The 16757-nt window shown below is 34.5% G+C and overlaps 1 protein-coding gene across 2 annotated transcripts in view; it reads left to right on the top strand.

Moving 5' to 3' along the window:
* Window positions 1–16757, top strand: part of TMTC2 (transmembrane O-mannosyltransferase targeting cadherins 2) — a 387738-nt gene that overhangs the window by 240486 nt on the left and 130495 nt on the right. The window lies entirely within an intron of this gene.

Raw genomic sequence — 16757 nt, 5'->3', positions numbered from 1 at the left:
CAGAGTAGTATTTTAGAGTAAAAATGATAGTATGAAGAGTGTAAAAGTGCTACTACAGTTATTACTTTTTCTACATGGAATAATTACTTAATTCTCATATTAGTCAGAAAGTACATACACCAGGACATGGATTTTTCTAGGTACAAGACTTCAAGAACTAGAATTTCTAATAAAATATTTACCTATCACCTGCCATTGATCCATGACTGCCTTATAGTAAATTGTTGGCACAGCTGTTGGATGGTGGACACAACGGAAAACTGCCTATTCATATGTGGCTTTTGGAAAAGAATCCCTAAAGTGTAAGATGGTTGGCTGATTGATTAACTTTGCTGTTTCAAGATAAGGGATAGAAGAGAAGGGGTTGCTTTTGTCCTCAAATCAAATATTTCTTTTTCTCCAAAACACAAATCATGAAAATTTTCCCTTTCATTAAACTTGGTTAAGTTGTTTAATATTTCTAGACCTCCCTCGTGTATATAAAATAAATGAGACTTATGTGATCTGTAGGATTATTTTATGCTTCTATATTCTATGATTTGAGAAATTCGATACTAGCAGTACGGCTCAGGCACACCTAAAAATATCCCAAACCCTCCCAAACTAGAGAATACATACCTGGCAAGGATACTCACTTTCTGTTTTTTCTAAATGACAGAAATTGTAGAAATAGTTTAGAGAGAGAATGAGACACAAGTCAGTAAACAGAAAAAAATTATGATTTGGAAGAGGTTAACATAGTCATTCCATGTCTCTGGGAATCCCACCCCCAGTTAGCCTGTGCCCCAGTAGAATGATTTAATGAGCATATTAAAGAGGACACTGGAGTATTTTTACTTTCTGTTTCTTTTTCTTTTTGGTATAATTACTAAAAGATAAAATCTACCTTCACTGAATGTACTTTTGCTCTTAAACTCCTATGAATTAAAACAGTGCCTTTTACTATCCAGCGTTTTACCATCAATCTATCCACCCAGGTGAAACGTACATGTCCATAAAGTGTGTGCCTAGAGTATGTAGATTTATCAGTTGAATAACTTTTCTATATCAATACTGGATGGTTATTCATGTCAAAATGAACACCGAAAAGATCAGTTTTCTAGCTTTGTCTGAAGAGGCACAATGATTTTAGTTTCTGGTTTTATTCGTAATGCTGATGCCTGGGAAGGCATTCTTTCCAGTTCTCCTCAATTATCAAATAAGACATCTTTCTTTAAATTAGGAAAGGACTCCAAGACCCTGGGCAACAGACTGCATATGGCATCTTTATTGTTAATAGGAATGTGGTATTCATTATAGTTAGTTATTTCAGAAAGTTCATTCAATTATTTTATGTAAATAAATTTGATTGAAAATTCAGCTGGTACCTCGGGATCTGTCTCATATGGTTGCACAGATGCTGAGCACACACAGGCAGCAAAAGATAAGTGTGTCCCTGGGGTTATTGCTTAGTCCTTTGTCTTATTTTCCATTATAGAAGGAAGTAGTCGCTTTGCCCAGACTCTGAAAAGCATGCTAACAATTTGCGAGGGGGAGAATCCCAATATAATTTAAAATTCCAGATTTCTTTCATAATTATGGTGGCTGCCTTCTGTTTAATTTTATGTGAAGGTCTGTAGGCTGACCAGGTTTTGTAGTTTCAATTGTTCATGAAACTATAATTTTCTGAGAGAGAGTTCACCTTCTAATGAAATGGGTGAAATCCTCTGAGTGTTTGCTTTAACTCCTAATACATTTTGATTAGCCTCCATTTGACAAGAAAAAAAATGGCCCAGGAGATAAGCTGCCCTATCAGTTCATCAGTTTCATTAGTCTGTCAGCATGTGCTGATTATCCTATCAAGTTTATCAACAGCCTTGAATGTGTTTTCTAATTCACACATTTACATATTATTAGTGCCCTTTAGGGATCAGTGATGGATTATAATGTCTGGCTGGATTTAGCTCGTAAGTATTCATTTTTCTCACGGCTCATTCATTTATTACTTCACGACCACTACCCCCAAGCACTTGTGTGTATATATACAAACGTTATTTTTTTCATCCTATTTTTTCTTTTATTTGGAAGTTAGGAGAAATAAAGGAATATGTGTGAAAAAAATACAGTTGTGTTTTAATGTTATTATTATTTAATAACTCAATTCATTGTAGTTGTTTTTTTTAATAAAACACTCTAGTCCTTTGCATCTTCCCTTCCCTTGAACCTTTTATGAAAAACTTATATTACTCGATGCTACATGCCAGTAGTTGACTTATCCTGAACACCAGATGAGCATATTTTTCCCATTTGTGTATTAATAGAAAATAACATGTTTGATTAATTTACTTCCCAACTTAAATTTTTCTATATTTTATCCTGTTAATTTTGTGTGTGTGTGTGAGGAAGATCAGCCCTGAGCTAACATCCGATGCCAATCCTCCTCCTTTTGCCAAGGAAGATCGGCCCTGGGCTGACATCTGTGCCCATCTTCCTCTACTTTATATGGGTCGCCGCCACAGCATGGCTTGATGAGCGGTGCGTCAGTGCGCACTCGGGATCGAACCTGCGAACCCTGGGCCTCTGAAGTGGAACGCATGCACTTAACCTGTGCGCCACCGGGCCGGCCCCCTAAGACTGTTAATTTTTATTCTGGCACTTCATAAGTAAACTTTAAAAAAAAACTTTAAAAATATACTCTCGTTATTCTCTTTGGTTTCATAGGACCAAGATGATTGAGTAACAACACTTGAGGAGTATCATTCCATCCAAAATTATGTGAATTACAAACATATATAAATAATATGACAGATTCTAAAAATTATTTTATAAACAAAAATTAAACTTTCATCTAAGTGGTGGTTGTAATTAGCAAGAATGAGAATACATGATATATTAAGAGACCAAATCACAAAAATAACTGTCAAAATTGCTCCTAGCCAGTTGTATGACTTATTTCTGTGGGCCTCCGTTTCCTCTTGAGAGAATAGGTTGTATTAAATGGAGATTCCGTGTAGTATGAAGTCAGGTAGCCCAGGTTCAAATTGTGGCTTTGGCACTTACTAGCTGAGTGGTCTTGGGCAAATTAATTAACTGAAGCCTCAATTTCCCCATCCATAAGATGGCTGTAAGAGTAGTGTATGTTTGAGAATTGATTGAGATGATGAAGGTAAAGCATATTGGACCATATGCCCAACCAGTAAGTGTTGCATAGTACTACCTTTCACTGTGATCATTATCATTTCTGTGGGCCTTTAAGCTCCAAAAGTCAATGGTTGTATTCTTTATCAGTTTTTTTGTATTTACCAATATAAATATGATTTCTCTATAAATAAGATTTTGTCATAGTGATCGCCTTGCAGTCACTGACATTCAGCAGGGTTTCTGTTAAGTTCTGTCCCGTCTAGAATTGCTGTATTTTCTCTCGAAGTCTATTTCCCCTTGTCTCTCAGCAACTGCAGTCAAAATCCTTTTGTCATTAACTGTTAACCAAAAATGAAGCAGCATGCTCAGTTAATACTCAATTCTCTCCCTCTAAGTTAAAATTGTCATATTGGCAATTTAGGTTAGAGTTTCTTCTCCTTTTCCTGTCATGACATGTTTTCCCCCTAGACTTAGTCAAAATTATTTTTTATTCTGATGTCCTTCATGGGCCTTTATTCAATCTCAATTTCTCTTCTTTTCTTCTCAAATAATAGGTGTATTTTAGAATCATAGAATGTTAGAGATGGAAGATTCATATCTTAAAAATCCTCCTAACGTGATCTTTTTTATTTTATTAGATAGAAATTAACACCCGAAAAGTTGAATTGATCTGTTTAGGATTACACAGTTTGTGTTAGAACCAGAAGTGTAGTTTTCTGACTTAAATTCAAATGCTTTTTCTATTTTAGCCTTCTTCTGTCACTGAAACTGGCATCTTTACTATGTCAAGATAGCTTTTCTTTACCCATTTAAAAATCAGCAATATATGTATCTACATATATCTATATATATCTTATCCTTTGTCCTATATCTTATTTTTTGTCCAAATATATATTAAAAACCTCTTCATCTTAACTAAAAAGAATAAAACACCTGGAAAATTGTGGCTTCATCACAGATGGCATGAAATATGCAGGATATTAAAATTTTTTTTAATGTAGGGTAATTTTTAACCACCCTCAATTTTTCTCTTTTTTCTCTATAATTCTGTATTTCCCTTATTATGTATACTTAAGCATTGCTTTTGAATAATCCTAAGAGATTATAAGAAACTAAATTAGGCCGTAACTTTCAATTACTTTTATCAGTTTGAGCCCTTCTAATCCCAAAGGTCATTTTAAGCCTATTTGCTATTTAAAATAAAATTACTCAGCTTTCTCAATACAAAGTAATTGTTGAGTTTAATTGTGTAAGCAATTTAGGCCATTTCATCTTGGTCATATATCTTGAGAACATGAAATAAGAGAGAATCTGGAGTTACGGTCTTGTCATTGACTCCTATCATGACTGTGTTTAGAATAACCTCTGGGGGCAAAAAAAGTTTTTTTTAAGTCACAAGTGCTCAGCAGCGGGTATAGAGGTGGTGGTGGTGTGAAATGGAAATAGTCCATAGGTTTCCTGCTTTCATGGAACTTGCTAGGTGATTTCACAGTTGGTCTGGAGCTCTGTAGTACCTTTCCTTAATGAGTAAATGCCTATAAATAAAATGGAAAATTTTATTGCTCTGACCTTGAGAATATTTTATAACTATGTAGGCTGTGCTATGTTGAATGGACCAAACAAACCAAACCAAAAAAAAACAGGAGAAATCTCAAACTTTTTTATTTCTAATATGACACTAATGTCACAATTTGCAACATATTTGTATTTTCCTGTTCTTTAAAAAATATGTGTTTACAATGGGTAACATGCTCTTATTTTAGGGAGAGATTATATTCTTCTTGCGGGGGAACTGCATAATAACGATCCATTGCTACTTATTGCCTTATTTGCCTTAATTTTGTTCATACTGCTTTGATTCTCTTATTCCTGATACTTCCCAGTTTGTTTTTTTATACACATCCATATTACTTATAAAATCCTAGCTCAGTATTGGAAAATATATTTTCCTCCATTAGCCTGCAACTAACAAATCTTTTACTGACACAGGTTTGAAACTGAAAAGATGTTTTCTCCTCATATTCTCTAATAAGAAGGGAGGGAACTTTTGATTTAATTTTCAGTGTCGTGCAAACAGCTCTTTAATTGTGAGAGAGTTCCACAATTTTACTGAGTTATTCAGAGAGAAAGGGGAAAGAACTAATGAATAGGAAACACAATGAATTTATTAGAGCAATTTTTAGAGTAAAAAACTTGTCTAAATTTTAGAATTGTATTTTTGAGAAAAAAACTTATAGAATGAAAGAGTTAAGAGTCATAAATGGCTACTAGTGATCTCTAAATCCCTTACTATTATTTAGGTAGAAGAACTGACAAACAAGATGTCAACTGCTCGTCCTGAAAACAAAATGCAGAAATTCTCACTTGTAAATTTATCCTAACTCTACTGGATGTTTGTACACTATATGCTCAATTCAGTTGGTAGAATGTAAAAGAAGTCTGTTTTTCTCTCAGCCTTCTGTGTGGCTGGTTTTTAGCTAAATCATTTATTTTTGTTGGATTATTCTTGTGTGTGTGTGTGTGTGTGTGTGTGTGTGTACCTCACCTTGTTCCAGAATATATTTAGAAGAGAGATTGTCAGAGTAAATTTTTGACCTGATGGTTTTCATGCTTAATGTTTTCTCCTCTGATTGGTGGTTCTTAAGTGGATTGCTGAAGGCATTTACCACGCCGACTGTGAAAGAGATGGTTTTTAACTGTGTGAGATTTGAACTTCACATCTTTCAAGTGTGGAAGCATTAACACTCCAGTAGTGTTAAGCTTTTTATACCACCTGCTTCCCGTATTTTGAGTTCTGGTGATTTTCCTGTGATTGCTTCCAATGGTGCTCTTGAAAATCAGTGAGTCAGCCCTACAAATATGAATATGACCGTGTAACTGGATTAGCCATTGATCGATGTATCTCCAAAAAGAACGTTAACTTCCAATTTTTAAGATAAATCTATTCATTGCACTTGCATTTTTCCGTCATCAAAAAAGACAAGACCAGGAGACCAGTGCCAGGTGTGTAGGCCACGAGTCCAGAAAAGTAAAACATAAATTTGGGAGATGTGAGAAGTTCACTTTGTAATATATGGAGCCAAAAAGATAAGGAAATATGAACTTTTGGCTGTGTATCAAAATGAATAAATATGTAAAGTTCATGCACAAAATATATAAAATTTTCTCCTAAAAATTTCTCATTTTAAAACTGCATTTCTCATTATAAAACTGCAGTGATTTAATTTTTTTCTTTTTACCATTCACGCTTGATGTAAATCCTACATTATGTACTATGGTTACAGACATTAATTTGCTAGGCATTAGTCTATACACTACAAAAGCCAGCATCCAGTTCAGCTGCATTAAATAGGTAACATATTTTGTTTAAAGTTTCAATTAAACTCAGGACCAGAGGATATATGGTCCCTATGGGGAGTTTGAATACTCTTATGCCAATAGTAGGGTTGCCTAAGGATCATGCTTAGGTCTAGATGTCGCTTGCTTTCCTGGAAATATGATATGAGACAGTTGATTATATTTCATTGCTATTAAAACCACATGAGCCCACCTGTTACATTAATTCATAATTTTGCCAGTTTAGTGGTAAAGGAAAAGATCGAAGCTTAAAAACTATTTTGAAATTGAGTTATAAGGAAATGAATATACTCAAATTAATACCTAATTATATCCTTATTCTCTTGTTCCCAAATAGTTTCAATATGTTCTGCTTGAAAAATCTGTTTTCTGAGGCTTCAGTAGAAATAAATGAGAAAAGAATATATATTTTACTCTTTTATGGGCAGTATCCATGGAGTGAATCTTTTACTCAGTAGTAAATACTTATGGGTTGGATTGTTCTTAAAAAATTAAGATGATGTTATGTTGTACTTGGGAAATTAATTAACTAGATTTCAAAATCTGGCATTCTTAAAAGATGCCAATTTCAATGACATTTAGATGACATGGACATAATCATGAGGAAGAAGAAAATCTTGTATGAAGGATACAATCTTGAAAATCAGCATCAAGGAAATAAGTTATTGTTGCTCATATTTAAAATAGGCAAGTAATACGAATAAAGTTAAAAATGAAACACATTACTAATTGTATGTACTTGGCTCTGTGTGTATTTATATCTGTTTTTCCTAATAGGTAGGGAAAGGTTGTTTTCTACATAATAATCCCATTTAACTCCTCAAGTGAGCTGTTATTTAGTTTTAATTTTATCTACACTGATAGAAGCTATTGTCATATTCAAATTGAATAAAGAATTAAAATAGAGCATGCAAAGTTTTGTTCCAGAATACATGTCTTTTTTGTCAACATGTTAATTATGGGCGTGAGATTTTGTGAGCTCTTGTAGAATCTTATTTTCAAGTATTCATTAAAAATAGGATGTATTTTTAAATTTCTGATATACTTTAGTAATTAACTTTAGTATAAAAATTTGTAGCGTAAAATAAACTATTCATTGCATATTATAGAAGTATATTGCTTGATCTGGGGATACATACGAAATGTATTCCTAAGAAGTGTATAAAACTGAAAATGCTTTTATTAAACACTTCTGACATTTTCCTGCAAATATTTGTGTCCTATTTCTCTGAATACTGTTATTGTCATTAATTCTTTTCAAGCTAGTACAACATTTACTCATTCTTTTTTTCTTTTTCTCTGGTGTAAACCTTGTTTTTTTTTTTTTTTTTTAACACAATTTAGCACTTCCTTGAATATTTCTGGTGTTCCCTGATTATTTCAGTTATATTAAGCCATTTTATATACTCCATTGTAATTCTCTTGAGGACAGTATTATATTTTTTGGGAGACAATCATCACCTCCTCCAACATGCACATGAACACAGACACACACAGTCTCACTTTCTCTTTTTTGGAAAATTCTGAGCACTTAATAGGATTGACTCCAGCATTTGTTGATTGATTATTATTATTATTACTATTTTTGTGGGGAAGATCAGCCCTGAGCTAACATCTGTGCCAATCCTCCTCTTTTTGCTGAGGAAGACTGGCCCTGATCTAACATCGATGGTGATCTTCCTTCACTTTATGTGGGATGCCGCCACAGCATGGCCTGACAAGCGGTGCGTCGGTGCGCGCCCAGGATCCAAACCCCGGGCCACCAGCAGCAGAGTGCGTGCACTTAACTGCTACGCCACGGGGCTGGCCCCTGTTGCTTGATTTTTTTTAGTGATGCATTTCCTTGAAAACATGAAGGGAATTGATTAGTCTGGAGAACTTCAGGATCCCCAGTTGCAAGTACAGAAATAACTGACACAGGCTCCTGGCTTTTTTCCAAGTTAAATTTTGATGGCACATCAGATGTTTCCTGTGTATAACCTCACACTAGAAATTAGGAATATTTAAGTTTAACCTCTTTCTTGATGATTAGTGTTTTTTCTTAGTGAAACACTTATTCATTTTTTTCCCCTGCATTTCCTCTGTTTGCTTTAAAACTACCCTTTCAGACTTCAAGAGTTTCCCATTAAGTTTGATTCTATAGGACTAGATGAAGAGTTACATATTGAACCTTTTCCTAACCCTCCTCAATTTAAGACTTGGATTATATTTCATTTTACTTCCAATGTCTCCACCCCAATGGAAAAAGTTATAATTGTTGAAGTCTGTCATCAGATACTCCGTAGCTTATTTAATTTCTCTAATCATATTATTTTTCCTTTGTCTCTTCCTGCTCTGTACAGTAGCTCTTGAGGATTTCTAACCAAAACTGATATATCTGAGGCAACTGGACAGTGTTATTTTTATAAGGATAAGATAAGGCTGAGGAAATTGTTAGGATGGAATACAAGAGATTCACAAAATTGGACAGCCGACAGTTATAACAAGTTTATGGCATAAAGAAAGAAAGAAAGCCAGACTCCTAATGTTTGTATGTTGATACTAACACTGTGAAGTAAAAAGTGGGAATTAAAATCACAGCGAGTTAAACTCTTGATAGAGTAGGCTCCTGATGTCATATGCTTCTGTGAGACAACAGATTCTGGAAAAAGGAATTACTTGGAAATTTCTTTGCAATGACATTCTGGGTAAAAATGTAAATCCAAGTTGCTGCATAATATGGTCAATTATTTATCAGATATTTATCAAGATTGGAACCAGAGGCTACTGAACTTAGGTTGGAGGACAGATAACGAGATGAAGGATTTTATGTCTGGCTCTACATAACTCATAGTCTAGTTTGAGATCAAGAAGATTGTAACTGGTGAGGTAGGTCCTATAAGTACATAGAAAGGGGGAGTTTGAATAAATGAATCTTGAATAGGGAAACTCAGTTTTGTAAAAATTCCCTTCTTAAATCGATTCATAGATTATAATTCAATAGCAATAAACATTCCAAAAAGAATTTTATCAAAAATTTGACAAAATGATTCTAAAGGTCTTCTGATAGACTTGACAAGAAAATAGATCAAGAAGGTTTAGAGAAGAATATTGGGTGAGACTCACTCTACTGTACCAACTTCACTTCTGCAAGTAGTATATGAGGGCTAATAGATGGGCTAATTTGATAATCTGCATCCTGAACATTAAATCTGCTAATGCTTTCTGGTTCAAGAATTCCACTGCTGTATATGTATTCTAAAGCAATAATAAGAGATATGTGAAAAAAGAAGATAATTACAAAACAGGATGAGAATTGCTGAGGTAGGTGCAGTACTTGCATAACAAGTTTGGAGGGAAATTTGAATAAACAAAAAATTGAATGTTGATCTTGAATGAGAAAATTGAATTTTGGAAAAATCATCATATTTTTATTTAATATAATAGAACACTGGAAGGAACCTAAATACTTCAAACAAGCAAAATATTTTACTTATTATTTTTAATTGATTTTTTTTCTGTATGTAAAATAAATTCTGGAAAAACACTAAAATTTTACTAGTTGCTATCTATGGATGATGGAATTCATTCAATTTAATAAAATTAAGATCTTTCAGACTTTCTACAATGAGAAGATATGTTTATAATTAGATAACAAATATATAAATATTAAAAATTTTAAAGAAGGAATATCAGGACTTGGTCTAGATATAGTTAGTATGGAATAGACCATCTAGAGAATCCATGAATAGGATACTTCCTTTTTATACTAACTAGGATATCATCACTGGTTTGTGAAATGACTAGGTATAAACTACTAGACAGTAGTGAATCTACAAATGATTATCTATATCATTTTGGGAATTAAGCACTTATTTATTCTTAGCCCCTCATTTTGTAGATGATAAAACGTAAGGCCCTGTCAAATAACTTACTTGTCCACAACCATACAACTGTTTAATGGCAAAGTAACATTTGAAACCCAGCCTCTAACTATTATTTTTGTATATAATTCATAATTCAGTGCTGCATCATAATTGTAGATAATTTCAACAGGTAGATGAAACAAATCAAATTAATCAATTAATTAATTAAAATATATTTATTTCATTTTAAAATTATGTGGCAAAATTAGTTCCTAAGAAAAGAATTAAAAGTAACATATAAAAAGTAAATAATCATAACAAGTTTGGAAATTGGTAAAGTGCTCATAAAAAGAAAAATGACCAGCACATAAGAAACACTAAGTATAAAAACCACCAAGATAAACCTGAAAGATAAGCATTTCTTAAAAATGGGTAATTACCCTTGTGACCAGCCAAATCCTCAAACTTGGAAAATTTAGAAATTAGATAGATTATGATAGAATGTCTGTCCTTCAGGCGAAGTATTCTAAAATTCACAGTATTGGTAATGCGACACTTTCACTGTGTTGGCAGCAGGAAGCATGCTGGAAATCACGTGGGGTCATTTTGTGAGTGCCTCCATTCTTTAGAGGCCAGAAAGAATGCTATTACTTCTGTGAGCCCTTTTACAAAGATAGGTTTTCTCCCCAGTGTGCTGGTGCAGCAGTTTTTTACACACTCCTGAAACTTTTATACTTCCTTGAATTATAGGTCGATATATACAGTTCGATGCCGTCTACACCACATTCACTTGTGTTCTGCTGTGGTGATTTTGCTCTATTATTATTGTTAACTTAATATTTTTCTTCATTCTAAACCGTGAGATCAATGAAATCACATTTCTTAACACAGATTAAATGAAATTTATAAGTACTAAATTTTTAAAAAGTTTTCATGTTGTTTCATGTGCACCTAAAAATCAAACTTTGGAAAATAACTGATAAAGATATTTCTTTGTCGCTAGATTGTAAGTACCTTGAAGGAATGAATGAATGATATCTCATTAACCTTTATGTTAACCATCATATGCGTTATCCATGTTGGTTAACCTTAACTGATATGCAAGATATATATTTAAGAATTAAAAAAGACCTTTAACAATTACTGTAAGAGTTGGGTAAGAGGTGATCACTTTTAGTATGGTGAATCACAATAGTTTAAAAAAAAAAAATAGCGAGAGGCCAGCCCCTGTGACATAGTGGTTAAGTTTGGCATGCTCTGCTTCAGCGCCCCTGGTTCGGTTCCCAGGCATGGACCTACACCACTCGTCAGTGACCATGCTGTGGTGATGACCCACATACAAAATAGAGAAAGATTGGCATAGGTGTAAGCTAAGGGTGAATCTTCCTCAGCAAAAAAAAACAAAAACAAAAACAAAAGGGAATCTGTGGGGAGGGGAAATTGGATGAAGGGGGTCAAAAGGCACAAACTTTTTTTTTTTTTTTTTTTTGTGAGGAGATCAGCCCTGAGCTAACATCCGCCAATCCTCCTCTTTTTTTGCTGAGGAAGATGGCCCTGGGCTAACATCCGTGCCCATCTTCCTCCACTTTACATGGGACGCTGCCACAGCATGGCTTACCAAGCAGTGCGTCGGTGCGCGCCCGGGATCTGAACCAGCGAACCCCGGGCCGCCGCAGCGGAGCGCGCGCACTTAACCGCTTGCGCCACCGGGCCGGCCCCACAAACTTTTAATTATAAAATAAATAAGTACTGGGGATGTAATGTAGAGCATAATGACTCTAGTCAACACTGCTGTATGGTATATTTGAAAGTTGCTAAGAGAGTAGATCTTAAAAGTTCTCATCACAAGGGAAAAACACATGTTTTTTTGTATTTATATGAGATGATTGGATGTTAACTAAACTTAATGAGGTAATCATTTCACGATACATATATGTAAGTCAAGTCATTATGCTGTACACCTTAAACTCATACAGTGGTGTATGTCAGTTATATCTCAATAAAACTGAAAGAAAAACATAGGGAATCTAAACTGAATCTTAATGTAGAAATATACTATCTTGAGCAAGGTCAGCAGAAACGAAAGGTAACACTGGCAAATATAGGTAGCGTGTCCCACTACGTGCTCTGTTCTTTAACTGCAAGCTGGAGTTGCTGGTAACTTGAAACATGAGAGTCAGTGTGATCTGGACTATTACATCATCAATAATACAGCACTCTTTCCTTTAAGGAGTTAGCCTTTGCCTGGGTTATTTAGACCTGGGGTTTTTTAAGGAGGAAGAGTGACATTATTTGTTCTGCATCTGAAACTGGTTTCTATGTGCCTGAAATCAGCCTGGAGACGTCTAAATCCCTTTTGTCTGCGAGTGAGTCGGAAATAAATCTGGCTGATGAACCTGATCGCTACATCATTGCACAGCAAATCTTCTCATTCTTATGAAAGTGCCTCTATTATGTCATTTTTTGCAGGATGAGAAGGAAAAATTGTCATCATTGCTTCTTTCCTCCTGGGTACTATAAACATTTTTTCCTATTATTATAAGTTAAGAAGAATTACAGTACCAGAGAAGATGACTTAACTTAACCCTCCTCCCTCCACCCCATTGCCAACCAAAGATCTTCATTTCCTTCCTTATTGAACACACTGAACTTTCTTTTCCTGTGGTCGTTTCCTTCATGAAGTTTTTATGATTTTAATATTTTAATCAAGCTTGAAGGATTACATATATGTACCCAAAAACTGAATCCACCAATGGCACTCTTTGCAGTTATTGCGTCCCCTCTCTGATTATTTTTTATATCAATGTGGTACAGTTTGAGCTAGAGAGAACTCTAATCTGAATCTTGAGTCTGGCATTTGCTTGTTTTAGAACATTGAGCAAGTTGGTTAAGCTCAGAGAGCCACAGTCACTTCATTTGTAAAATGAGACTGATACTGATTACAGTGTAGGAATAATGTAGAAGTGTAAAGATAATATATTTAAGACTTTAGTAGGTATTTAGTAAATAAGAAACTTTAGGCAGTCTGATGCAATGGAAAAAGACATGGGCTTTAGAGCCATTCAAACTTCTAGGATAGGATTATTAACTGTTTGCGTGCAAGTCACTTATCATTCCTGAGCCTTCCTCCTCATCCATAACATGAGTATTCTGACCCCTACTATGAGTTAGAAAAGAGAATTATGAAGCTCCTGCCTTGTCAGTGCCAGGGATGTAGCAAGTACTTGTTCTCGTATTGTTTATTGCCTAAATCTTTATTGAGTTATCTTTTAAACACATTTCAATTCATCCATGATCATTTTCTTGCATTTTCAGTTTTGCATCTTGATTTTATTACTGCTTTTATACATTGTTTTTTTGTGTTAAGGTTAACCTTAGAACTAAAGTACATCTTATATGCTACATATTCCCCTCTTAATAATTTAGTAACGTATGCAGCAGAAGCATTTTTAAAGGTCAACCATGGATTATTATTGCTCTTTCTTATTCTTTTAATTCAATAGATAAGCCTAAGGCAAGGTGAAATGAACTTGATGGCCAATGTATTACAGCTAGAAAACAATTTTCCAGGAGTGAGAAAGAGAGTATCATTTTCACCTGAGCTGGCAAGTTGGCAAGTTTGCGATTAGTCTCTGCCAACTGTTAAAGCAATGTGCGTTGAGGTCAGGTCGTCCCGGGTTTGAATTGCAGCTTTACCACTTGCTACATTTATGACTTTGTGTGTTTTATTTAGCCACTCTGCTTCTCCATTTCCTCATGTGTAAAATCCAGGTAATGACATTCCCTAATAAAAAATGAGGTACATATACAAAGCAAGTCAAATGGAGATTGAAAATATGGTTCATCTTGCAAACCTACTCGGCACAGTTAGTTGGTAGTGGTTGAATGGGGGAATGTGTTAGGCTCCTTGTGGGCTAAATGAGAAAACATTCTACATGCCCAAAGGTATAGAATGAGAGGAGCGGGCGCTCATAAATCAGACATTTGCTCCCGGTAGCTTGCTACCCTAATTAATTATAAACATTCAATGAATGATTGTCATTGCCATTATTGTTATATACAATGAGTGGTTACGTGAAGTTTTTCTAAGTTGTAACGAATAGTTCCCAAATAAGCTAGTTATTTATCATTTTTCGTGTGCTTGTCAAGATGCGTTCTTCCGTTATATGTCTTACTTACAGCCCTTTGATATTTTCCCACCTCACAAGCTTTGCAAATTAATAAGTTGCTGATGAATTCTTACAGAAGAAAATGGGCCAGCCACTAATTATTTAGCAAATTAACAACATTTCATTTCAAGATAACTTTTAATAATGATAGATTTCTGGCAGAAAAAAGTAGTACACTTCCTGAAATGATTTTCAGACATCAACAACTTAAACATAATGAAGATTTGAGTCTCCAGAGCACTCTGGAATTGGGATTCTCTCACACTCTGTTCTGTACAGAAAACCTACTGTTATTATCCTACAAATTAGTTGAATTTTTTTGTGTGTGTGTGAGGAGGACCAGCCCTGAGCTAACATCCGATGCCAATCCTCCTCTTTTTTGCTGAGGAAGACTGGCCCTGGGCTAACATCCGTGCCCATCTTCCTCTACTTTATATGGGACGCCGCCACAGCCTGGCTTAACAAGCGGTGCATCGGTGCGTGCCCGGGATCCAAAACGGTGGACCCCGGCCGCCGCAGTGGAGCGCGCGCACTTAAGCACTTGCACCACCAGGCCAGCCCCTTAGTTGAATTTTTTTATAGATGAAAAGTAGAAGCTATATTAAATGCAATGATTGTACGACTTCTGAAAACTTATCTATAAGCACTTGAAGACCCCAAAAAAGAATTTTAGGTTGATTCCAAACAGAACTCGTAATGCAGGCCTATCTTTCATCTCTAATTCTGAAGTTAGTATGTGTTTTCTATTGGCTTTAGAATCCATTTTAGAGAAAATATTTGGATACAATTTATCATGGATTGGTTTAAAATTTTCAATACTTTAGTGATTGTGCATTTTTTCTGTTATATAAATCATGTCTAGTTTTATTTTAGTATGAAGTGATTCACTTTCCCCCCAAAAAATTACTGTTTGCTTTATTTGGAAACATTTGTTAGTTCAACAAAGCAAAAAAAAAAAAAAAAAAAAAAAAATCATCTGACAGTGTTTCAGTTTTTACAGAGATATTATAATAAAAACAATGCAGTTATTATAGAAACTTATGAATATTAAAAAAAATCTATGCCTAGCCTTACCATTCTAACAACTCTGTGCATTTTTTGTATTCCATTCCAGTCTTTGGTCTTTGCTCCAAAATTTCTTACGTCTTACCCTGAACATGTAATTTAATCTGAATGAATTCTTCTTAAATTCAACACATTTTAAGCTTTAGGAAAAAAAATAATTTCCAGCTATCATTTTTATGATAGTATGGTTTAAAGATTGTTCTCAGAACTAGCAAGACATAGATGTGTGTGAGTGGATACATACATTTTTGTGCATATTACATGTTATTTGTCACCAATATTTTTTCCTAACTGAGTGAGCAAAGGGCACTCAAAAGGTTAGGAGACTCAAATCAATTCGATTCATCAAACATTTGTTTTGACAATGCTGTGCTAATACAAGGAGAATATGATTAAAATAAAAGGAAGCTAGCTCTTCTTTTGAAGCAAGGATGTACAACCAGCGTGGGTAATACATTTAGGAAAACCTGGCGATGTCTCTAAATGGAAAAAGCTATCATAATGATGATTAGTTCAGCCATAAAGGTCCACTTGAAAAATAATACAGGTTACCAGTCTGTTGTCTGGTCTCAGAAATTGAGTAGCTTCTACATTTGCATTGCTTATTAAACCTACAATATTTAATTTAAGTACACAAGTCATCTTAAAATATAATTTTCCCATCAGGTGAATATTCTTCCATACTATACGCATGTAAGGGAAAGGGGGATGATAATCAGCAGGCAACTGATATACTTTTGGCTTTATTTCCAATTTTTTTCCTCTTGCTTGGCTGTTAGAGAAATGCTATTTGGTAGTTAAAATTTGTGCAGCTTGAAAGTAATCACTGATGACTGAAAGGCCTCAGACTAGCTTTGTACGTGATGCTGGGCATGCTACATAATTGACATGTATTCTCTGGATTTTCAAAATGAAACTGGTAAATTTTATTTACTTACTAAAATATAAAATGCAAATTCTTTCTGAAAAAACAAATCTAGCACAATGCTTAATCCAAAATATTTTTAACTCCTTTAATTAATCTTACTTTCTCAACAAGGTTGTAAACCTTGGAGGGTAGGACCTTAAACTTCTTTCGTCTGGGTCCTGCATAATGCTCTCTACTTAGTAGTTATTCTATAAATACTTGAATTTCTAAAGGAATTAATGAATGTGAATAAAAAGGACCAATGATTGTACATAAGAAAGAAGAAACTTATCT

The sequence above is a fragment of the Diceros bicornis genome, chromosome 25 (assembly GCF_020826845.1).
Source record: "Diceros bicornis minor isolate mBicDic1 chromosome 25, mDicBic1.mat.cur, whole genome shotgun sequence".
Lineage (NCBI taxonomy): Eukaryota > Metazoa > Chordata > Mammalia > Perissodactyla > Rhinocerotidae > Diceros > Diceros bicornis.
This window is presented reverse-complemented; position numbering and strand designations above follow the sequence as displayed.